General features: G+C 32.9%; 1 protein-coding gene across 3 annotated transcripts in view; it reads left to right on the forward strand.

Moving 5' to 3' along the window:
* The first annotated feature begins 9,197 nt into the window (after positions 1-9,197).
* The window catches only part of LOC126964826 (bifunctional purine biosynthesis protein ATIC), a 46,907-nt gene continuing 32,040 nt past the window's right edge, over positions 9,198-24,064 (forward strand). The window contains exon 1 of one of the 3 annotated variants that reach the window (XM_050808130.1): positions 9,198-9,324. The gene's annotated coding sequence lies outside the window, so the exon portion shown is untranslated. Of the gene's footprint in view, positions 9,325-21,210; positions 21,374-24,064 lie in introns of those variants that run through there. The other 2 variants (XM_050808128.1, XM_050808129.1) reach the window with 2 other exon arrangements.

Consider the following 24,064-nt stretch of genomic DNA (forward strand, 5'->3'; position numbering starts at 1 on the left):
TATAGCCTTATTGTGTTTCGGTCTGAAGGGCGCCATAGCTAGTTAAATTACTGGGCAAATCAGTCCTAACATCTTATGTCTCAAGGTGGCGAACGCAACTGTGATACCGCTCAGAATTACCGTTAGCTGAACGTCCTGCTCGTCTTGTCCCTTATTGTGATAAAAAAATGTGTAATTTGTTTTTTCCTCTAATGCTTAATTCTGCATACTAATGAAATATCGAATTATTATCACTTGGGCGCCATTTTTACCGAATGATGAATAATTATTATGAATATCATATTATTGTTCAAACCGCAAACTCAGTTTACTATCATAACAGACGATAGAGAGAGTGAGATAACTATTCTTACACAAAAACCTAGGTGTGAGAAAGAGACATAATAGATGGAGGTGAAACCATTTTGAAATAATTTTAGTGTCCAATAGTCTCCTGTGATATTGGATCGCATATTAATTTTAGTGTTTATATTGATATTAATAAAAAAAATAAAATGGTGTCGTGTTCTGTGTTAGATTGTGTTGTTATCTACAGCAAAAATCAACATAAAGAAACATCTCACATGTAAATAATGATTCTTCTATACTGCTTTCGTGGTGCTTATTTCGTAGAACATATTTACTAAAATATTCTGTATGACATTTTATATACGCAGTAAACACTATTTTCTAAAGATTATATTAATAAAAAAATTGTTAGAAAATAAAATATAGTAGGTATACGTGAATATGACGCCGTTTATCAATATTTGACGTAGGGATTGACCAAAAGCAAAATACTACATACCTAATCATAATACACACGTGAACATTTTAAATTTATTCTCGCCGTAATGAGGAGAGTATTTGTCTATTACGCTAGTACATACTAAGTTTATGATACAAACACCAAACTCCTCAACTGCTCGCTACATTTGGGTATTCAGCTGTCCGTTATAGGAAAAATATTAATTGACGATGAATACAAGTAATGCATGCAGGTATATGGCATATAGCACAGACATGAGATTGAAACGGTTCCATACATTTCTGGGCCCTGGTGATAACAAGATAAAAGTGGTACCATTTAAAAGCTTACATTTAAATAATCCATAATTGAAAATTTAGCAAGATTTGTCAATCTAGGAGCTGAGCAGTCGAAGATATAAAAATGAGGTTGCGTCTTAAACTATAATATGTTGACAGCTGATGCACAGTATGTTTAATAAATGCCTAGCTGCTAAGGATTTATCACATATTTATATTGTGCCTAACAAACCATGTTTTTTTAGACAAAAAATCTACCTATCTACCTAGGTAGACGTACTACTGTAACGACATTTTTTTGCATTATAATATTAGACAAATGGTAATTAGATATAATATATTAAACCTAAAATAAAAGATCGTTTTATTTGCTCAGGAATAATATATATACGAACTGTAAATACAGACAACTAGCATTGGAATTTAATTGGGTAGGTAGTTACTAGTTAATGTATTATCTATGCTATTTAAGAAGTCGGTAGCTTAACGAAATTCGAATACCTACAACAAGAAACGAAATGACAATTACGAAGAAATTAAATGATCTGTCAAACTGAAATTGTCAAAGTGAAGTTAGCGTTGCGGGACAAGGATTTCACGAGTAGCGATTTTTGGAGTTTACTCCATAAGAATCGATTTTCATATAAGGCGCCCGGTATGAGAAAAATGTGGAGAGTTAAAGCTACTCATCAAATCGGATAGTAACGTTTTTCTCATTTAAATAAAAACAGACTTCGTCTGTTTACAAATAAGACGATAATTAGCATTTTATTTTCCTGTCGGCCACCTAGCGTTACTTCTGAAAATTATTTTATTTTGCAATAAGAAGTGTTGTGTAATGTACGTTAGTTTCATAAACTTTATTTAGATGGCGTTGAACCACAGACATCCCATCTAAGTTCAAATTAAAAACAAATCATTCTAGATTAAACGTCATCTATTGTCACTTTCATAACCTATTTCGTATTTCCAAATCGAACACTGAATTTATCGAGTAATACGACAACATAACGGTTTTCGATAGATTCTGTTGATCACAGATTTTAAAAATTAGGTACCTGACCATAAGAAGAATCACTATTAACTATGAAGTTGATTAATATACTCAATTAGAGCATTTATTAATATCATTGTTATTGGAGTTTACTCCTTAAGAATCGATTTTCATATAAGGCGCCCGGTATGAGAAAAATATGGAGAGTAAAAGCCACTCGTCAATCCGGATGCTCTCCATATTTTTCTCATACCGGGCGCCTTTTATGAAAACCGATTCTTAGGCTTAGCACGCACTGTGATTAAACGCATGCTTTTAAGCGTAAGTCTGAAAACGCAAAAAAATAAGACATAGCTTTCTATACAAGCGCACGCATTGGCAACTTTTTTCAGTGACTGATTCTAAAAACGCAACTTGCTACATTTTTATCGCGGTTTGTAAAAGCACGTTTTTTTGTGTTCCATAGTATTAGTATGGTGGCGCACGCACGGCGGTTAACCACATTCGGTTTTCTAGTCAGGCTCGACTGGGCGAGCGCAGAGGATAGATCTTTAGGCGATATTGCCTTACAAAATGCAGTGTCTTTATATTGTAGATTTTTTTTATTTTATTTATCATATTACATATACCGATATAAAACTAGGTCAAATTAGCATCCAAAAAAAACCACAAAGGTTAACAACTAATGCTAATAACACTTAATAATAAGTCACAACTCAACAACAACTTATGCTATAAATTAAATGAACACAGTGAAAATATTTTAAAAGACTTAAAAACGAATAAATATGACTTAGCAGGTTCAAATTCTCTTAGCTGCTATAATTTATGTAATAGGTAATCCTTTATTCTATAATTAATGTTTTTAGTATTTAAATTTTGCCGCTCAAGTGTGTTAAGTCAAGTGGCAGCTCATTTAGCAAGCGAGGTATTAGGTAATCGGCAGTTCGTTCGCCGTACACGTTGCAGGCCCGGAGAATCGACAACCGGTTCTGAGTTATGGCTCTTGTTTGTATAGGATGTTCTATCTTTTGCAATCTTATTTTTTCATTAAAAAAGTATTAGCTCAATAGCATTTGCTTAACTTTATGATAAATGTGTGATATTGCAATGTTTAAATATTTCATTTTCGTTTTGTTTTAATTTTCGAAACATATTTGGAGATAGTGTATTTGTTAAAAATTTTAATTGAAGATTGTATATTTGCTTCAGATATGAGGAATATGTACGGCCATAGCTTGTTAGGCCATATTGAATATAGGATTCCGCTAATGAATTATAAAGCATAATTTTTACTTTCAAGGGAATTCTATTTTTTAATATTTTTATATTTCCTAGGAACTGGCGTAACTTATTGCTAATGTGTTCGATATGGTAGCTCCAGTTGAATTTTGAATCAATTATTAGGCCAAGGTATTTATGTGTATCCACTATATCAATTGCAGGACACCTACAGGTTCCTAGCCTATGCAGACAATTATGATTGTGTGAAATTATAGATTTTGGTGTAGGGTGCTTGATGTAGGGTGATTTGATAATCATGAGCTTAGTTTTACTAATGTTTAGTACTAAACCAGCATCATGACACCATTTAGTTATCGTGTCCAAGTCAGACTGAAGATCTTCACATGCTCTGGGTATCTTTACTTGACACAATAAGGCAAGTGTCATCTGCAAATTGGTAACACGTGCTGTATTTTAGGCAGTTTCCTAATTCGTTCACATACGATAAAAAGTGTAGGGGACCCAGGACTTATCCTTGAGCCGTTCCCTCGGTCACCATTTTGGGGTCACAGTATGTATTTTGTACTTTAACAGTAAATGTACGATTTGTGAGATAATTTTTGCACCACTTTAGTAACGGACCCCTGATCCCACAATCATCTAGATTTTGGATTAGTTGTTCATGCTGCAATGTTTCAAATGCCCGCGAAAAGTCAATAAATAGGGCCAGTACAATTTTTTTGTTGTTTAAGTGAGCATTTACCTCGTCAGTGAAAGAACATCGGAGGTCTGTTGCACTTTTACCCGCTTGAAACCCAAATTGATTGCTACTAATTACCTCTTTCTTTTGATAGAATTATTGATGAACCTGATCACACACGATTCTTTCTATGATTTTGTCAATTGCAGAAAGTAAAAGAATTGGCCTGTAGCTCGTATAATTTTCGTGATGACCCTTTTTGTACACTGGTCTTACACAACCTATTTTGAGGTCATTAGGAAAATCGCCTGTTTCGACGCTACAGTTTATTAAATTTGCAATTGGTAGGGCCAGATATTGGTTAGCTAGTTTAAGTTCACTTACTTGAATACCATCTAGTCCAGGTGCCTTATTTGAGTGTGATTTCTTAATTACATTACTAACATCGTCTTTGGAGACCTTTTGGAATAACATTGTAGTATTTAAGGGCTTGCGATACGTACTTGCATCAGTAAGTTTTAATTTGCAATTTGGAATTATATTTTTTACTGATTTTTCAAATCCATTCGCAAAGTTATCAGCTATCTGTTTAACGGAAAGGCCATGGCCTTCGAATGCCTTTAGTATCACTTCGTCAATGGTTAAATTTGTCCGCCCTAGCATTTGATTAATAATTTTGTAGATTTTTTTTATATCTTTAAATTTTTTATTTATTTCTTTTAAATAATATGCGTCACGTTTGGATTCCATTAATTTATGGAGTTTGTTTCTGGTTTTATTATATTGTAGTCTGATTAAGGGATCATAACTACTCTTTATCCAAAGCTTAAAAAACTTTTTTTTTCGCAAAGCCGATTTACGTTGTCCAAGGAGCTGTATTTGATTGAGTTTTGTTTTTTTTGTATTTTATTAATTTATAATTTCTTGCAACCTCTCTGGCTGCTAGAAACGACTTTTTAATATAAGCCAATATATTGTCTGGCGTATTTAATAAGCTAGTCTGTTTCCAGTCAACCCTACTCATTTCTTTGTGAAAAATATTTTGATCAATAGTAATCCTTTTTGTAGCACCCTGTATACGTCTCGTTGGTGACGAGTTATTAATGCATGTAAATACAATACCTCGATGATCCGCCAGTACATCGTCAAGCACCGCCAAGTACGGATCTAATGTGGGGAACCGCACGAAAATATGATCTATACAAGATTTGGTGACCTTATTTAGTTTTGTTTCTATTCTCGTGTAATTTGAAATACCACACATCAATCCGTACTCACTAAGTGCATCCAAGTAGTAATCTTTATGGGATGATTGGTCTGTTAGGTCTATGTTTGTATCGCCGATAAGTAATATATTATTTGTTTTAGAGACATAGCGTGATATGTACCTGCTAAGTTCATTTACAAAAAGGTTTTTATTTTTACACGGAGGTTTGTAGATTGCACATATAACTACGTTTACATCGGTGGGGAACTTTATTATACCTGCTAAGTTTTCAAACATAAAAGTTTTGTGTGGTGTTAGTGTAAACTTAAGGTAATTCTTTACATAAATAATTATACCGCCTCCCCGTTTTTTATCTCGTAATTGGGCATACAGATTATAACCCGCTAAATTATATAAATTCACAACACTTTCTGAAATGCCAACTTCGGATAAAACTATCAAATCTATAGGATAATTAATAGTGCTAATCACTTGTTGGAGTTTGGTGAAATTCTTTATTATAGAACGTATATTAAAATGTATACAAGTAAACAATGCATGACTTTTAGGTGGTAGTTGTAGAAAGTAATTATTTATATTATTACAATCTAAGATTTCTTTTATTTTTATTGCCATTAGAGTATTATTTGTTTACTAAGTAATTTAAATTCTACTAAGAAATAATAACAGTAAGATATTATAATGTATAGTACCTGTTTAGAATAATACTTTATAATGTGATATTAGAAGGTTACAGCTGTTTTTGTATATTGATCTATATCCTTTTCAGTGCGTACATAGTACATTTTACTATTTGGGCCTTTTCTTATACAAATCTTGCCTTCCTTACACCAAATAAACTGGGCAATTTTACTTAACTGGGTTTTGGTATTATATAACAGCGTTTTTAAATATTTTGTTAGGGCCTCTCTAATATAGACTCGATTTTCTGCTGCTTCTTTTGGTGATTCTGGCAAGAGTCCACCTACCGTGAGACGTTTCTCTTTCCCTGCATCGATCCACTGTCTTTGGGCTGCTTTAGATTTCATTTCTACAAGAAATGTACACGGACGATCTTTAGGGCCGGGCAAGCGTTGGGAGGACATAATATCACGTTGGTATTCAATTTCGTTGCAAGCGTTTCTATCACTTTACCTATATCTTTTACAGATGTTTCAGGTAAGCCTGCTATTTCTAAGGTACTTGTTAACGACTTTTGATGAAAACTTTTTGTATCCTGCTCCAAAACAGTTACTCTTAGTTCTAGGTTCTTATTTCTATTTCGAAGATCGAGGTTTTTATTCTCAAGTTCTTTTATTTTGACATCCTGTTTCTTTAAGGATTGCTCAATGGTACATAGCTGATCAATCAGAAACTCAATAGATGTTTCAAGGCTTCCAAATTCCTCTCTGAATGTTTTTTTGAGTTCACGGCTTATATCCTGGATTAGCTTTTGCGTGTCAAGTTGGGTATTTATTACGTGATCTATTACCGATTCTGTATCATCGCAATTGTCTTCAGGTGTTATGAAAGACGATCTGCGTGCTACGTTCTTCATACAGTCATCGCAGCTCCACTCGATGCTCGTTGAGTTGCGAAGAGTACTAAGCTGTTTATTTGATAGCTTAGCACATGCTGGGTCTGCATGTACCGTTACATTACACCTACTGCATACCAAGCCAGGCAGTTTTTTGGTAATATTTCTATTACATTTATCACACTTTGTTAGAACCATCGTAGGTAGTTACAAAATATTCGCTGTTCAAAAACACGACCGTTTGCATCAATGCACTGACGTACTGATACTGGCCTACAGATTGTAATAATTTGTCGAAAGTACCAATGGTTATTCTGTAGTAATTAATAAACTTATCGGGATGCTGCCGCACGTCGTTGTACATTTTGCAAAAATATATTTTCAAATGTCTTTTATATGTTAATGGGTGTTCCAAGTACCTATGGCGGCGCTGTATTCGCTTTCTTTTTTTCTATTTTTAAAATCAAACCGCAATACATGCTGCTCGCCAGAAATCCATGGTGACACTGGAATAAAATTAAGCAAAACGCCAACCGCAGTGCGAGGTTGTATGCAGCTATTTCTAAACCGCTCGCTATTAATCGCAGTGCGTGCTAAGCCTTAAGGAGTAAACTCAAAAAGATATTGACACAGTAGATCCCAATAAAGACAGTAGGAGATTATTTGCGATAAGTAACAGTGAACAAATCCAGAGGTTATATGATGAAGTTGTTTATTGTTGTGGTGATGACCCAAACAGATATATACCACTGCAAGCCCGTTGCGGTCCGACTTGAGCGGTAAACGTTGCAGAGATTTACGCCTGATACGTATAGACTAGCAATATCACGGATATGAAGCAAAGATAATAATAAAAATATAGATAATTAGTCTATTAGTGTGGCTACTATAGTTAGCGACCATGTCGTTATCAATGGGCCTAATGAGAAAACTCCGAGTATTTTCGTGTGAGATCGAAACAGAAATTAGGAGATGCGTAGGAGAATCACGGTCATCGACATAGCCCAAATGATTGCGAAACTGAAATTGCAGTGGGCAGTGCACATAGTTCGACGAAGAAATTGCCGTTGGGACAATAAAGTCCTTGGATTGCGACCACGTACCAAAATATGCAGTGTAGGTAGGACCCCCAATCGTAGATTCAGTAATTTTAAACAAATATTTATAGTGACGATTCAAAAGCGCTTAATTTAAGCCTAATTGAATAAATTTTATTTGACTTTGACTTAACCTTTGTCTTTGATGTATGCACCTAAAGAGATGTGTTATAATAATGTAATAACTTCTTATTATATCTCACACACACACACACACACATCTAGCAAATAATATTCCAGCAAAATGTTACAATAACGGTATATTTTTATTACACAAGCCAAACTTACAGTTTTTTTATAGAAAAGGAGGACAAAATAGCGTACGGGTCACCTGATGTTAAGTGATCATCGCCGCACACATTCTATTGCAACACCAGAGGTGATTCCTCTGGTATTGCAACAGGATCGTTGCCGACCTTTAAGGATGCACTTTTTTTGAAGGTATCCACTGCACAGCTTCATGAATCAAAAATCATAGACTCACTCAAGCACAAGTGTTGATTAAATTAGCACCAAAACCCTCAAACTCATACAAAATCGTTTCAGATTTAACCAGCTACTATAAATGACTTTCAGATGGGACTGTTTAAAAAAACATTGCTAAAGTTAAAGCTAACTCCCAATTATAAAAGTGGAGTAAAATCAATTAAATACTTTAAAAAGTCATGCTAACAGTCTGTAGGACACGCGAGTTTATTGATATTATAATTGGGTTTATAATATGGTAAAAAGTCCTTCTTTTGTTCACCACCTTCACCATCAACATATTTATTTACACAAATAAAATTTGAAAAACAAAATTTTATTAACGATGCGGGACTCGAACCCACGACCTCCGGCGTTCCGTGCCGGTGCTCTGACCAACTGAGCTAACCGTTCGAGTACCGCCTCGTTACAAAATTCTGTTTGCTTTGTTCAACTCTCAGGTTGTGGCTTCATCTACACTCTACAGGATTTACTCTACAGTTGATAACCTGCTCAACGCCAGTATTTGGGAAATTGACTTAAGATGTCGCTCTTGTAAATCTAAAAAATATGTTATGTTTTTTTTGAAAGTGATAACCCTCACTCCTCGGCCCGAGGACGTTTTAGTGATGTGGGCGGTTTATCCCTGCCCAACGCATTTCCATCCATCTTAGCAGTCACTCACTATATTAGAAATTGTTTTCATAGCAAAACAATGAGAAATACTTTAATTACTTATATAAAATTATAATTTGAATATTTTTGTAAACAGCGCCAACTGAGGTTCCCACCCTTTTTTTTCGCATCGAAATACAGCTGCAACATTATCTGTCTACGCCCAGAAAAAAAAGCGCGGGATCTCTTGATTGCTTAGGGCGGTCTTTTTAACTATAAAATTAAATATTTCTATTATATTGTATATAATCCTCATATTTTTGAAAAGTATATAAATATTTGTATATGTTTATCATTTAATTTGTTTAGTATAAGTAAAAGTCTATATATTTAGTGATTTAGGTTTGTGCTAAGAGATGTCGAAAAGGCGGAAAAAAACCAAGCCGGAACGAGATAAAGGTGAGTCTATTTTAGATTCCACCTCTGAAAGTAGCGAATACTCAGATTCGCGTACAGTTTTGGAAGACCACGAGGACTTTTATTTGCCATATAGGGTGGCCGACTCTTGTCGCCGATATCCGGAAGACGCAGGTGCCGGTCATGAATTTATAGTCTTCATAGAGAGTGTCACTGAACAGCCACTTGGTAGTCGTGACATGCTAACTCTTAGTAGCTACTTATCGCGCTTCATTAAAGGCATTAAATATCTTAAGAAACTCAACAAATATAAGATAGGAGTAGTGTTTGAACGACCCAATTTGGCTAATACATTCCTAGACAACACGACATTTTTAAGGGAACAAAATATTAAGGCGTCCATCCCAGCTGGTGTCACTGAATTGTCTGGAGTGATTTCCTCCGTACCCATTGATATGTCCAACAAAAAAATTTTCAAATCTTTGTCAAGTACAAAAAAAAATATTTCTGTTCGGCGTATAATGAAAAAAAACAAATCCGATAGTGGTTTTATATTACAACCTACACAGGCAGTCATTATTACTTTTGCGTCATCTACTTCACTCCCAGATTACGTTCACTTAAAGATGTGGCGTCTACCAGTGCGACCTTATGTGCCGCCAGTTAAGCAGTGTTTCCGATGCCTTAGGTTTGACCACTTGGCTAAATTCTGTAAGAATGCTCAGCGTTGCTCAATCTGCACTGAAAATCATTCATATAAAGAATGTACTATACCTATTGACAAAGCAGTATGTGTGCACTGTAAAGGTAACCATCTTGCAGTATCAGGTCAATGCCCTATAAAACAAAAAAAGATATTGGATACCTAGTAAAAATAAAAGTAAAACACCATTATCAGATTTATTTAAACATCCAACAAACTTTCCATCACTCAATAAGACAAAGAACACACAAGACATCATTAATTTAATTTTATCCAATCCAGGAGCAATGAACCTAATCACAGAATCAATAATAAAAGTCATTACACTAAATAAAACACAGAATCAAAGCATTAGCTCACACACAATTAGTTCAGCTATTAAAGATACCATACAAATTAAAATATAAATACAAAACCACTAATAATTGCTGGTGATTTTAATGCTCACCATACCATTTGGGGTTGTAATAGAACCAATTCTAGAGGTAGATACATCATGGATGTAATAGACGATAATGACTTAATGCTCCTAAATAATGATCAACCAACTACAGTGGGTACTAATTCTTGGAGACCAAATGGACTAGATCTAACAATAGTATCATCTTCATTATTCCTGTGCTGTGAATGGCAAGTTCATCAGGACTCTTTGGGCAGCTATCACTTGCCTACAATCACAAAATTTTCCATGGTAGTGTCGGAAACTGAATCTTCTTCAATTCCATCCAACATTCCTCCACACAGTAATCTGAAAATAGTAAATTGGGACCAATATGAGAACTTAGTAAATGACTTGTTAAAACAATTTGATATAAATAATTGTAATCTACAGAGGTCTTACAATAACTTCTGTTCCATAATTCTTAGAGCGGTAGAAAATTCAGTACCTAAAACCAACTACCACTGTAACAATATTACTAATCTACCTAAAAGAAAGCGACAACTTCCCTGGTGGAATGGGCAATGTACTAAAGTGGTAGAAGATTGCAAACAGGCTTATCTGTTATTCAAATCAAATTGTAATATCCAAAACTACATTCATTTTAAGCAAGCTCAAGCAAAGAAAAAATGTATATTAAGACTTGAACGTCGTAAATCCTGGAAGGATTTTTGCTCCACCATAAATAGGTAAACACCAATGAAACAGATTTGGACAAAAATGAGGAAATTTAAGAACTTATATTCTAATAATAATTGTTTCTCTAGCAATAATTGGATATCCAACTTTTTACACAAATATACTCCAGATACAGTACCATTTGAGAATTATTCACAATAATCATCCGTTAAATAGCACCAACTCTTTTATGATTGAGCCTTTTACTATTGAAGAATTAAAAGCCGGTCTATCATCAAGAAAGGACTCTGCATGCGGTTTGGATTGGCTCTCCTATAAAATGTTTAAACTCCTACACTCTTCTAACTTAAATAAGTTTCTAAAAATATTAAATCTCCTATGGAAGAACTCCACTATTCCAGAAGAATGGAAAACAGACTGTCTAATTCCAATTTTAAAGCATGGGAAAGATTCTAGTTCAGTTGATTCATATCGTCCTATCACACTAAGCTCGTGTGTTGGTAAAATTTTTGAACAATTAATAAAACAGAGATTAATATTTTATATTGAAAGTAACAACCTCTTACCTAATAGTCAATTTGGATTTCGATGTGGTCGTTCTGCTTGTGAGAGTATACGGCATTTATGTCTTGACATCCATAGTGCCCAGATTGACAATAAGATATTGGATGTTGTAGGAGCATTTAATAATGTTGATTTAGAACAATTATCATCCATTCTTCTATCTTTAAATGTCCCTGAAAAAATAGTTAGTTGGATATTCAATTTCTTGCATGGTCGTAAACTTTATGTTAGAGTCAATAACCAATTAATAGGACCTAGATATTCATATAGAGGCGTATCGCAGGGCGGAAGTTTGAGTCCATTGCTCTTTATAATCTACATAAATCAAATAAATATTGTTTTGGGTAATAGAGTTTCTAACCTCCGATTTGCTGATGATCTAGTAGTGCATAGTTCAGGACTTAATTTATCAAATGTTGTGTTAGATCTTAATGTAGCACTAAAAAAATTGGAGCTTTATTTTCAATATCTTAGTCTTGAGGTCAGTATTGACAAAAGCAAAGTAGTAATATTTTCAAAGCATTCTATAAGAATAAGAGATGCAAAAATATATTATGGTACTCAGGAAATTTCAATAGATAATTCAATAAAGTTTTTAGGAGTTACGTTTTTAAGTAATTTTATTGCAATATTCTGAAATCATTAGCTGGTACATATTGGGGTGCAGACCCACGCATCTTGCTAACACTATATAAGTCATTAGTCCGTAGCCATTTTGAGTATGCCTTCTTTTGTTATGGTGGAGTAATTACATTAGTGAATAAAATAGAAAAAATACAAAATAAATGCTTAAGGATCATAACAGGCGCTTTTATGTCTACTCCTATTATATCATTACAAGTAGAATGTAATATTCCCCCACTAGCTCTTAGATTCAAATATCTACAAACAAAATTTTTTCTCAAATTAACTTCTATTAATAATCATCCACTCTTATTAAAGATACAGGACTATATTAACCGAACTGACAATAATTCCTACTATCAAGTAGAAGGCATCTCTGATTTGTTACATTTTTCTTGTGATCATAATCTATTTTCTAGTATTCTTTGGCCATGTTATTTAAATTCTTTTAATTCAAAATATACACCTATTAAAATAATTATTAATGAATCATTAAAATATAAGGAAGATGTATATAGTATGCTGTCAGAGTGGCAAAATTATAACCAACTTTATACTGATGGATCTAAAAGTAATACTGCTGTCTCTATGGCAGTTTATGACATACAACTGCGGAGTGGGTTTGGTCATAGGTTAAATACCTTGGCTAGTATATACACAGCAGAATGTACTGCCATATATGCTGCTCTAGAATATATTGGAGAACAGTCATATAATAATTGGATTGTTATAACAGATAGCATGAGTGTTTTAAAAGCTTTACAATATCCTAAATGTAATGTTACAACTAATTTCATCATTTACAATATTAGAAGACAAATATCAATGCTTATACCTAACAAAAGATATTGTTTTATTCTGGACTCCTTCACACATAGGCGTGGAAGGAAATGAACAAGCTGATTATCTTGCTAAATCTATTGTGAATAGTAATCAGATACATACTGCTTTGAACATTCCCATACCACACACAGATGCACTGTCTCATTTTAAAGGTACATTCTTGCAAGACTTTCAGAATTATTGGCAACAAGTTGTTCAAACAAAGGGCAAATGGTTAGCCGACATTAAAAACGAAATCTCTCCTCCCTGGTTTGTTAAAAAGAAAAAATACTTACACAGAAAATTTTACACCACAATTTGTCGGTTACGTCTGGGACATTCTCGTAGTGGTGCTCATTTATTTAGGATCGGTGTTTTAGGATTCTCCAACTTGTCAATTCTGTAATTTATCCATCCAAACTCTTGATCACATTTTCTTTGACTGTCCCCAATATAATCTTCAAAGATTTACATTGATAGACTGCCTCTTGGATATTTATAAGAATGCTGAAGACATCCCGCGCTCACTTCAGCAGTTATTGAAAACTTATGACTGCTTCGTGCCTCTTTACAAATTTCTATTCTATTCTTCCTACTATGGCTCCTGTGGAAGGTATACCACAAGTTTGCCAATGTCACGTTAAGGTAGACCACCAAGCTTAGAGTACCTATTCTTTTACATAGTTTCAAGTTTCAACGGTAGGCGAAATTTGAAAATACGTCTTGGCTTTTGACACAGACTTAAACATATTCGTCCATAAATTATTATTGGACTTTAACTTTAATGTATAAATGTTAATATTATATTTGTAGTTATACCTTAAATTAGTTTCATATTATCTTATATTTATATACAACTAATATTCATCATTATTATTTATAATTCATGTATATATTTCTTATAACGTTTATGAGATGTATATTTTAGTATTGATATAATAAATATAAATAATAATAATAATAAAAGTTTATTATTAAAAATAAGGGGCTAAGCTTGATCTTAATTGGAACAAGAATATTATCAATAAAAGACTTGGCTTCGGACTTTCATGCGAACCTATATGTATATGAAGAAAATGAAACATGAAGAACACGAAACACGAACACTTTTATGGGAAATTGTACTATTTATGTTTGAAGATGAAGATTATATAAATACTTAGCTTGACTTTGAACAAGCTGTGTAACGTGAAGAATATCTATCTATTATATATATAAAATTGGAGGTGTGTGTCCCTATATTTCACCTTGCAGCCAAAACTACGCATCGCAGACCAAAAGTGTTTGTATGTGGCAATAGGTACAAGGTTCCCATTGTGCACTATGGTGGTTGCAAGTCGATAATTATAAGGGTGTAAAAGATACGGGGGTTGAAAGATGTTAACTTTGAAAATGTGACTATTATTGATCTAAAATGGTCTGGATTGTTCAGGAAATTTCTGGAATGTTCTAGAAAGCTTTAATATGTATACCAATGTTCTGATCGATCGAAAATGTTCTAGAAAATTCTAGAATGATCTAGAAAATTCTAGAATGATCTAGAAAATTCCAAAATGATCTGGGAAGTTCTAAAATGATATGGGAAGTTCTAAAATCGACGTTTAGATTCTGATCGAATGAGAATGTTCTAGAAAATTCTAGAATGATCCAGAAATGTTTAGAATGATCTGGGAAATTCTGGAATGATGTAGGGAGTACTAAAATCTACGTTTAGATTCTGATTAAATAAGAATGTTCTAGAAAATTCTAAAATGATCTGGGAAGTTCTAAAATCTACATTTAGATTCTAATCGAATGAGAATGTTCTAGAAAATTCTAGAATGATCCAGAAATGTCTAGAATGATCTGGAAAATTCTAGAATTATATAAAGAGTTCTAAAATTTACGTTTAGATTCTGATTGAATAAAAATGATTTAGAAAATTCTAGAATGATCTAGAAATTTATCGAATAATCTAGAACATCCAAGAATAATTTGGATATCTTTGGAATGTATTCCAAGGCTCTGATTGATCAAATATATTTGAAATGTTCGAAAAAATTCTAGAATCACCGAGAAATTTCTAGAATGATCTAGAATATTCCAGAATATTTTAGAAATGATTTATATGCCACGGTTTTGAACGATTAAGAATGTTCTAGATTGTATGCTAATTTTCTGATCAATATAGAATGTTCTGGAAATTCCTCCAATGATCTAGAAAGCTCCAAAATGTATTTCAACTTTTTGATAGATTAGAAATATGCTGGATCGTTCTAGAAACTTTTAAAATTTCTTGAGATACTTAAAAGTCAAAATTATTAGAACAATCCGGAAAATTTGGTCGGTAGTGGGGATAATTTTTGCGACTATATAAGCCGAAATGTCAAACCCGTGCTTCAGTCGATTTTTTATAAGAATTGTATAACGAAAAAATAAATATTAAAAATTAAATAATCATAAATAACAGCGTATAGTGTTTTTTAAAGTGAAGAATCAAAAGTTTTAACGTGCAGTGTAATACACAATATTGTTTCTTTTTTTTTTGTTTTTTTATTTTAGTGCAGTGTGAAAAAGGTGAAAAAAAAATTAAAATATTACTAACGATGCCGAAACGTAAACGCGTATTCTCACGTTCTCGAATTGTATCGAAAAGGCAAAAAATGTCACGGAGAAATGAAACTACAGACGAAAGAGAACAACGTCTCACATTACTTCGAGAAAATTATCATCAAAGTCGAAATAATCAGACTGAAGAGCAGCTTAATGATTCTAAAGAAACGGACCGAATCAGAAAAAGATTGCAAAGAAAAAGAAAGACAAACGAACAGGCAGATGATAGAAGAATACAAAATGCAATAAGAATGCGTGATCTTCGACTAAATGAACAAATGGAGGCTCAAGTTTCTAAAACAACTGTATATTCTGTTCGTCAAAAACGTCGGCAAAAATACAGTCTTGAACAAGAGGCGTTTCATTATAATCCTACTAGAAATTATTTTGAACATTCAAGTATAGTGATCGGAAGAATGAATGAAGTATGCAAATTTTGTGAAGCTAAAAAATTCAAAGGAGAAACGCAAAGTATATGCTGTTCAAGTGGCAAAATTAAATTACCAGAGTTAAAATCACTGCCACCGGAATTTCTAGAATATATGAAAGGAGAAACACAAAATTCTAAAGAATTCTTACAACAAATTAAAAATTACAATGCATGCTTTCAAATGACTTCATTTGGAGCAACTGCAGTAATTGAAGAAAAAGGATTTAATCCAGTATTTAAAATACAGGGACAAGTATATCATAAAATTGGATCATTATTGTCACTCCCAAATAATACTCCGAAGTTTTTACAAATTTACTTTGTAGGAAATGAAGAAGACGAACTGGATCAAAGGCTTTCAAATTTTACAGAATTGCGTCGAGATATAATTCTTCATTTACAACGCTTTCTACATGAAAATAATGAATTGATAAAGATATTTAAGACTGCGATGGAAAAAATGGTTTCGGATAATTATAAAATAATAATTCGGGCAGATAAAAAGCCAATTGGCGGACACGAAAGACGATTTAATGCACCTCAAGTAAATGAAATAGCCGTAGTTATGGTGGACAATGAAAGTAGTTATAGGGATATTGTGGTACAACGAAGAAATAATAAGTTGGAACGCATCGCTGAAACTCATCACATGTATGACGCCTTACAGTATCCACTAATATTTTGTCATGGTGAAGACGGTTACCATTTTAATATTCAGCATGTTGATCCACAAACAAATAGCCCTACAAACAAAAAAGTTTCTTCCAAGGAATTTTACGCATATCGGATAATGGAGAGAGTGAATAAATACAATCATATACTCAATTGTCGGAAATTGTTTTTACAGTTTATTGTTGATATGCAAGAAAAATAGAAGCAGTAAGATTGTTATTTATTCGTCTAAATCAAAATAAATTACGAACGGATGAATATATTCACTTACGAGATGCGGTAGCCAATGATGGGGATGTTGAAAATTTGGGACGATTAGTAATGAAATGAAATGAAATGAAATGAAATTTATTTGCAGGAAACATTGTACTTAAGGTGTTAACAATATAATGGATAATCCAATATGTTTCGTCAATTGACATGCAAAATATGTTACAAAATTGTCTAAACACTAATCGTACTGTTATATTGAAACATGTCGGATTTCACAATGATATCAATAATATTTATAAAATGAAATTTTAATACTTATATAATATTATAATATGAGACGTAAATAACTTAGTAATTCATTTAGTACCTATGTATAATATTAACAAATTCAATGTCATAAAAGTATATTAATTTACATATATTATTATCAAATAGACTAATTCATTTTGTATTGAAAAATTCATTTAAACTATAGAAGGACTTATTTGTTAACCACTGATGCAGTCTTCTTTTAAAAACTTTGAACGGTAAATCTTTCAATTCATTGGGCAATTTATTATATATTTTCACAGACATGCTGAAACAATTTCTACTAAAAGATGCAGTTCTACAGAAGGGCATTATGAGTTTATTTGGATACCTTGTATTTAAAACCTTCTGGCTTTTTTTTGTATAGAAATCACACATATGTTTTTGAACAAATAGGCTTATTTCATAAATGTATAGGCATGGCAGCGATAGAATTTTCAATTTTTTAAATAGCGGTCGACAAGAATCTAGGGGGCCGGCCGGGGGGGCTAGTAATTTTGCCTTCTACATTCATTGGTAGCCCTAGGCATATGCTTCAATATGCACAAGACGCAATGGCGTATGTGAGAAAATATGGTCGTCCTGACTTATTCATAACGTTTACGTGCAATTCGTCATGGAAGGAAATTAAAGATGAGTTACAATTTGGACAAAAGTCACATGACAGACATGATTTAATTGCGCGCGTGTTTAAACAGAAACAAGTAAAATTCATTAATGCAATTGTGAAGAGTTGTATTTTCGGAAATGTTAATAGCTGGATGTTCTCCATTGAGTGGCAAAAGAGAGGGTTGCCACACTCACACAATTTAATTTGGCTGAAAGAAAAAATTCACTCAAATCAAATCGATGACGTTATTAAAGCAGAATTCCCAAATCCGGTTGAAGATCCTGTTCTATATGAAATAATCGTGAAACAAATGATATATGGACCTTGCGGGGCACTTAATATGCAAGCACTCTGTATAAAAGATAATAAATGCTCAAAACGATATCCAAGATCATTTTTGAGTGAGACGCAAACGGGAGATGATGGATATCCGCAATACCGACGTCGACCACCGAGTGAAGGAGGATTTACAGCAAAAATTAGAGTACGGGGTGAAGAAATCGAAATTGATAATCGATGGGTTGTCCCTTATAATCCGTTATTATCGAAAATGTTTAATGCACATATAAATGTAGAATATTGCAGTTCAGTTCAGTCAATTAAATATGTGTGTAACTATATTAACAAAGGAAGTGATATGGCTGTCTTTGAAATTACAAATGAAAATATGTATATGATGAAATTTTAAGTTATCAAATGGGACGATATATAAATAGTAATGAGGCAGCTTGGCGTATATTGGGGTTTCCGATTCATGGCAGGGATCCAGCTGTTTTTCACTTAGCAGTTCACCTTGAGAATGGGCAACGGGTATATTTTACTAATCAAACAGCACAAAAAGTTGCAAACCAACCTGTTAATACTACGTTAACTGCATTTTTCGAATTGTGTCGAAGTGATCTGTTTGCTAGAACTCTTCTTTATGGAGATGTTCCCAGTTATTACACATGGGACTCATCGCGAAAAGTATTTAATCGACGAAAGAAAGGAGTTTCGGTTGAAGGATTTAAAGGTGTCTTTAAAGATAAAGCTATTGGTCGAGTATATACGGTACATCCAAAGAATGCTGAATGTTTCTATTTACGTCTACTACTTCATGAAGTACGTGGACCAACTTCTTTTGAAGATCTTCGAACAGTAGATGGTTACATTTGCAAAACGTATCGTGAAGCATGCCAGCGTCGTGGTTTATAAGAAAATGCTAATCAATGGGAGCAGGCAATGAAAGAGGCAGCAGAATCAGCAACAGCGAATCAACTGCGAGAACTCTTTGCTATAATTCTAACATCGTGTAATCCTAATAGACTATGGCTGAAATATCGTGATAGTATGAGTGATGATATTCTAGCAAGACTACGTAGAGAAAATCAAGATATGAATATTACATTCAACGATAATATTTATAATGAAGCTTTGATAATTTTAGAAGATCGATGTTTCGCAATATGTAATCAAACTTTAGTTACTCTCGGTGTGCAATCTCCTAAAAGAAACGAATTAAGCGTGACTAATTCTGAATTATCAAAAGAACTTAATTATAATAAAGATGAATTGCAACTTTACATTGAAGAAAATGAACCAAAATTAACACGAACACAACGAATAGTATATAACACAATAATAAATCGTATTGAGACGAATGCAGGAGGAATAATCTTTTTAGATGCACCCGGAGGTACTGGAAAAACTTTCCTCATTAATTTGGTCCTAGCTACAATTCGGGGAAAAATGAAATAGCATTAGCATTGGCATCCTCTGGAATTGCCGCGACATTAATGGAAGATGGAAAAACGGCACATTCTGCACTAAATTTGCCATTAAATGTAGCTGAACAAGAATTCCCAGTCTGTAATATCACAAAATTTTCTGTACGTGGCCAAATTTTAATAAGATGCAAACTTATAATATGGGATGAGTGCACGATGGCTCATCGAAAATCACTGGAAGCGCTGGATAGAACATTTCAGGATCTTCGGAAAAATACAAAACTAATGGGAGATGCTTTATTGCTACTATCAGGGGATTTTAGACAAACGTTACCAGTTATTCCAAAATCAACACCAGCTGACGAAATAAATGCATGTTTAAAGCGATCAATTTTTTGGAACAATGTTGAAAAGTTATCACTGACAGAAAATATGCGAGCGTTAATTACTGGAGATCCAAAAGCACAAGAGTTTGCCGACAATCTTTTGAAAATTGGGAATGGCACCTACTCACTAGATCCACAGTCTGGTAAAATAATTTTAACTGAAGAGATATGTCATGTGGTAGACACCGAAGAACACCTTATAGACAAAATTTATCCATCCATACAACAAATTTATTTAAATAAAACATGGTTGTCTGAGCGAACAATTTTGGTTACAAAAAATGATGCAGTAAAACGAATAAATGAAAAAATACAGGAAATGATACCGGGAGAGGAAAAAATCTATAAATCAATAGATACAATGATGAATCAAGATGAAAGTTTAAACTTTCCAACGGAATTTTTAAATTCATTAAACCCACCTGGTATGCCTTCTCATGAATTAAAGCTAAAAATTGGATCACCAGTCATATTAATGCGAAATCTTAATACGCCAAAATTGTGCAATGGTACAAGATTATGCGTAAAACAAATTTTGAACAACATCATTGAGGCAGAAGTTCTCACTGGCAAAGAAAAAAGAAACTTGGTTTTTATACCAAGAATTCCAATAATTTCGAATAATTTACCATTCTATTTTAAACGGTTACAATTTCCTATATGATTAGCTTATAGTATGACTATCAATAAGGCGCAAGGTCAGACGTTCCGATTTTGTGGAGTTAATTTAAAAGAATCCTGTTTTTCACATGGTCAACTCTATGTAGCTTTTTCACGCGTAGGACAGAAAGAAAATTTATTTGTTTATGCACCAGAATGCAAAACTGTAAACGTAGTATATAAGAATGTATTTCAATAAAAATGTTTAGGATATCAGTTAATGTTAGATGATAAAAGATATTAATGTCAACTTAGTCGGAAGATTTTAATGTAAAAAAAAAGTAAGATCAATAAATTAATAAGAAAAAAGAAAATGTGTCTTTTATGTGAAAAAATTGTGAAGTAAGTAGTGATAGATTATTAACATTAACAAATAAGTATACAATTAAAAATGACCCAGCGAAGCGGGTATTCATAGCTAGTAGAAAAATAAAAATGAAGACTTGGCTGTATGGGCTTTTGACCCCTTTGCCGGTCCAGATGGACGAACAGAACCAAAAAAAAATGTCTACACCCAGTACCTACTTTCCAAATCGTGTCAACTGTCAATGTCAAAACTACACATGCGTTCGGAGTCTGCGTTATTGATAATTTAATAATTTATCAATTATTTATTTTAATCGTAATTCGTTGCCGGTTACTTTGTATTAAAAAATTAAAATATACCTATTATCTTAAAATTTACTTAGATCAAGAAATTGTTATTATTGAATTCATAGCTGGTACGTATTTGATTTTATTAAGTTTTATTTAAATATCCGTCCGTTATCTCTTATTTACTAGTAACATAATAAGAACAATATCATTTTTCAGAGTTATCGTGGATTCTATTTTTGCGTGAATTTTGAAGTAGTTAATTATTAGGTATGGGTTAATTTTGCTAACGATTCTATTCCACATTATTCCGTAATCAAAGCATAGACTGCATCAGCTGTTTGAAAGTTGGACTATAATTTTTTTACAACACAGTTTAAATATATTACATGTGTGCCTTTTCATGTTCTTCTCTTAAATTGAATGTTCTATAAATTTTCACTCATTATACTTAAAATTTTTGTTTACAAACATATTCCTAAGACTTTACTAATAAGGTGATATTATGTTTCCTCTTCATATTAATACTTCTTAAGAAGGCAAAATATTTATTTTAAGGCAAAAATAGCTGTGTTTATTATATAAGTGCAAGTGTTTTTAAGTTAACCAGGTCTTAGAATTTTTTTTCTAGTAAAGTAATTTGTTTGTGTAATTTCTTAGTCTGTGTAGGTAAATAAAAAAAAATGTTGTTATCTACATCCATTCCACATTGTCAATTTTAAATTTATGCATGCTAATTTCAATTAGCAGAATAGAAGACACTACAATAAATTTAAGATCAATAATGTTTACTGTATTCAACGCAATAAATAAATTTCATTTCATTACAACTTATAAACTACATTACTACTATATATAAAATAGACATGATCATAGAAGGGGGAAAGAAGGGAAATGAGTGTTTAGGGTGCAAGTGTGTGTGTGTGTGTGTGTGTATATATATATATATATATATAGTGTGTATATATAGTGCTACAAGTGTATATATATATATATATATATATATATATAACACACAACTAGCTACTCAGCAACTGTTCTACCCAGTCATAGGATTTGGGTTCTAACCAGTTAGATGTAAGTTTTTTACATTCATATATGTTTTTTGAATATATCTGTAATTCTTTATTTATTAAATTATATAATTTGGCAGAGTGCTTAATGAACTGTCTATCAGCAAAAGTTGAGTTTGACTTAGGAACTACTGCCACAATGTCTTTTCTTCTTTATTGAAGGATTTTAGGGTCATAAGCGAGGGATTTATGCTTTCCAGTAATAGTGTTTGTAATATATAGTTTTCTAATTGTAGGTATTTTAGTTTCTTTATAAAAGCTATCTGTGGGAAATCTGTGTATTTTAAAGTACATCGTTTTAATAAGATTATGTTGTGTTCGTTCAAGTTCAAGGAATTTTGTTATAGTGGCCCCACCCCAGATCGTTATACAATACGTTAGTACAGTTTGTACCAACAATGTATAGATCTCTTTCAGGAAATCTTTGTCTTCCAATTTGGGGTCAGCCAGCACCCTCGGTACTACGTATCTTAATGATTTAAAAATCCAGGCTAGTTTTCTCAATCTCTGCATTATAAAGTCTATTTGTGGATGCCACGAAAGTCGCTGATCCCATATGATACCGAGATATTTATTTTGAACAACTTTTTGAATGTATGGGCAGTTACAATGTACGGTATTAACGCAGTCGTGAATTTGTATTTTGAATTCTCTAGCAGCTTGGGCATCGTTATATAAACTGTAGCACATGTAGTTGGTCTTATCTGCATTTAGAGTAAGAAGATTCATATTGAACCAATACATAAGTCATCGGCATACGAGAAGATGTTTGCATTCTTGAGCTTCATATCACATAAGTCATTTATATATTTTAAAAATAGGGTTGAGCCTAGAACGCTGCCCTGTGGTACACCGTATGATACCGACTCATATTCGCTGGTGCAGTCACCTAATTTTACTTATTGCTTATGTTCAGAAAGATACTGACTGAATACGTGTAGCTGTGTTCTTCTAATACCAATAGCTTCTAGTTTATATATAATAATGGTGTGAGAGACGGTGTCAAAAGCTTTCTTGAGATCTAGAAAACTGCCTGTCAACTTTCTCAACCACTAGTGAGGAAAGTGCGCATACTGCACTGACAGTATATTGAATTTATCCAGATAGTTTAGAAGTCTTTTATTTATGAGCTTTTCCAATATTTTGGATAAGACAGGCAATAATGAGATAGGTCTGTAGTTACCAACAGCACCTCTATCCCCACCCTTATACACAGGGAGAGTAACTGATTGCTTTAGTGCGTTAGGGAACACACCTTTTTCAAAGCATAAGTTAATTACATGTGTAATGATGGGTACGATGTCAGTTTTAGCTGTTTTCAAAAATCAGGTTAGGATATTATCCCATCCAGGAGCACTATTTGATTTTAGATTCATCAGTGTGCTCGCAACCTCTTCTGTATCCTAGTAGTTCCTTACCTATATTAATAAAATATTTATTGATATAATCCTCCGATTTTATAACAGTTTCTTTTAAATTGTTTAACTCAATATTCTGACTTTTTTTTAGTTACTAGTGTATGTGATTTGCTTGATAGTTTTCCATAGTAATTTATGATTTTTAAGTGTTTTTGTTAAAAGTTCCTTTTCATATGTTCTTTTTATTAATTTGTTACAGTAATTTCTGTATCTAGTGTATATTATTTTATTAACTTCATTGGATGGATCTTTGCGTAAGTTTAGTTGTAATCGATTTCTATTTCTTATACATCTTAGAATTCCTGGTGTAATCCACGGTTTGATTATA

This window comes from Leptidea sinapis, chromosome 6 (genome assembly GCF_905404315.1).
Source record: "Leptidea sinapis chromosome 6, ilLepSina1.1, whole genome shotgun sequence".
Taxonomy (NCBI): Eukaryota; Metazoa; Arthropoda; class Insecta; order Lepidoptera; family Pieridae; genus Leptidea; species Leptidea sinapis.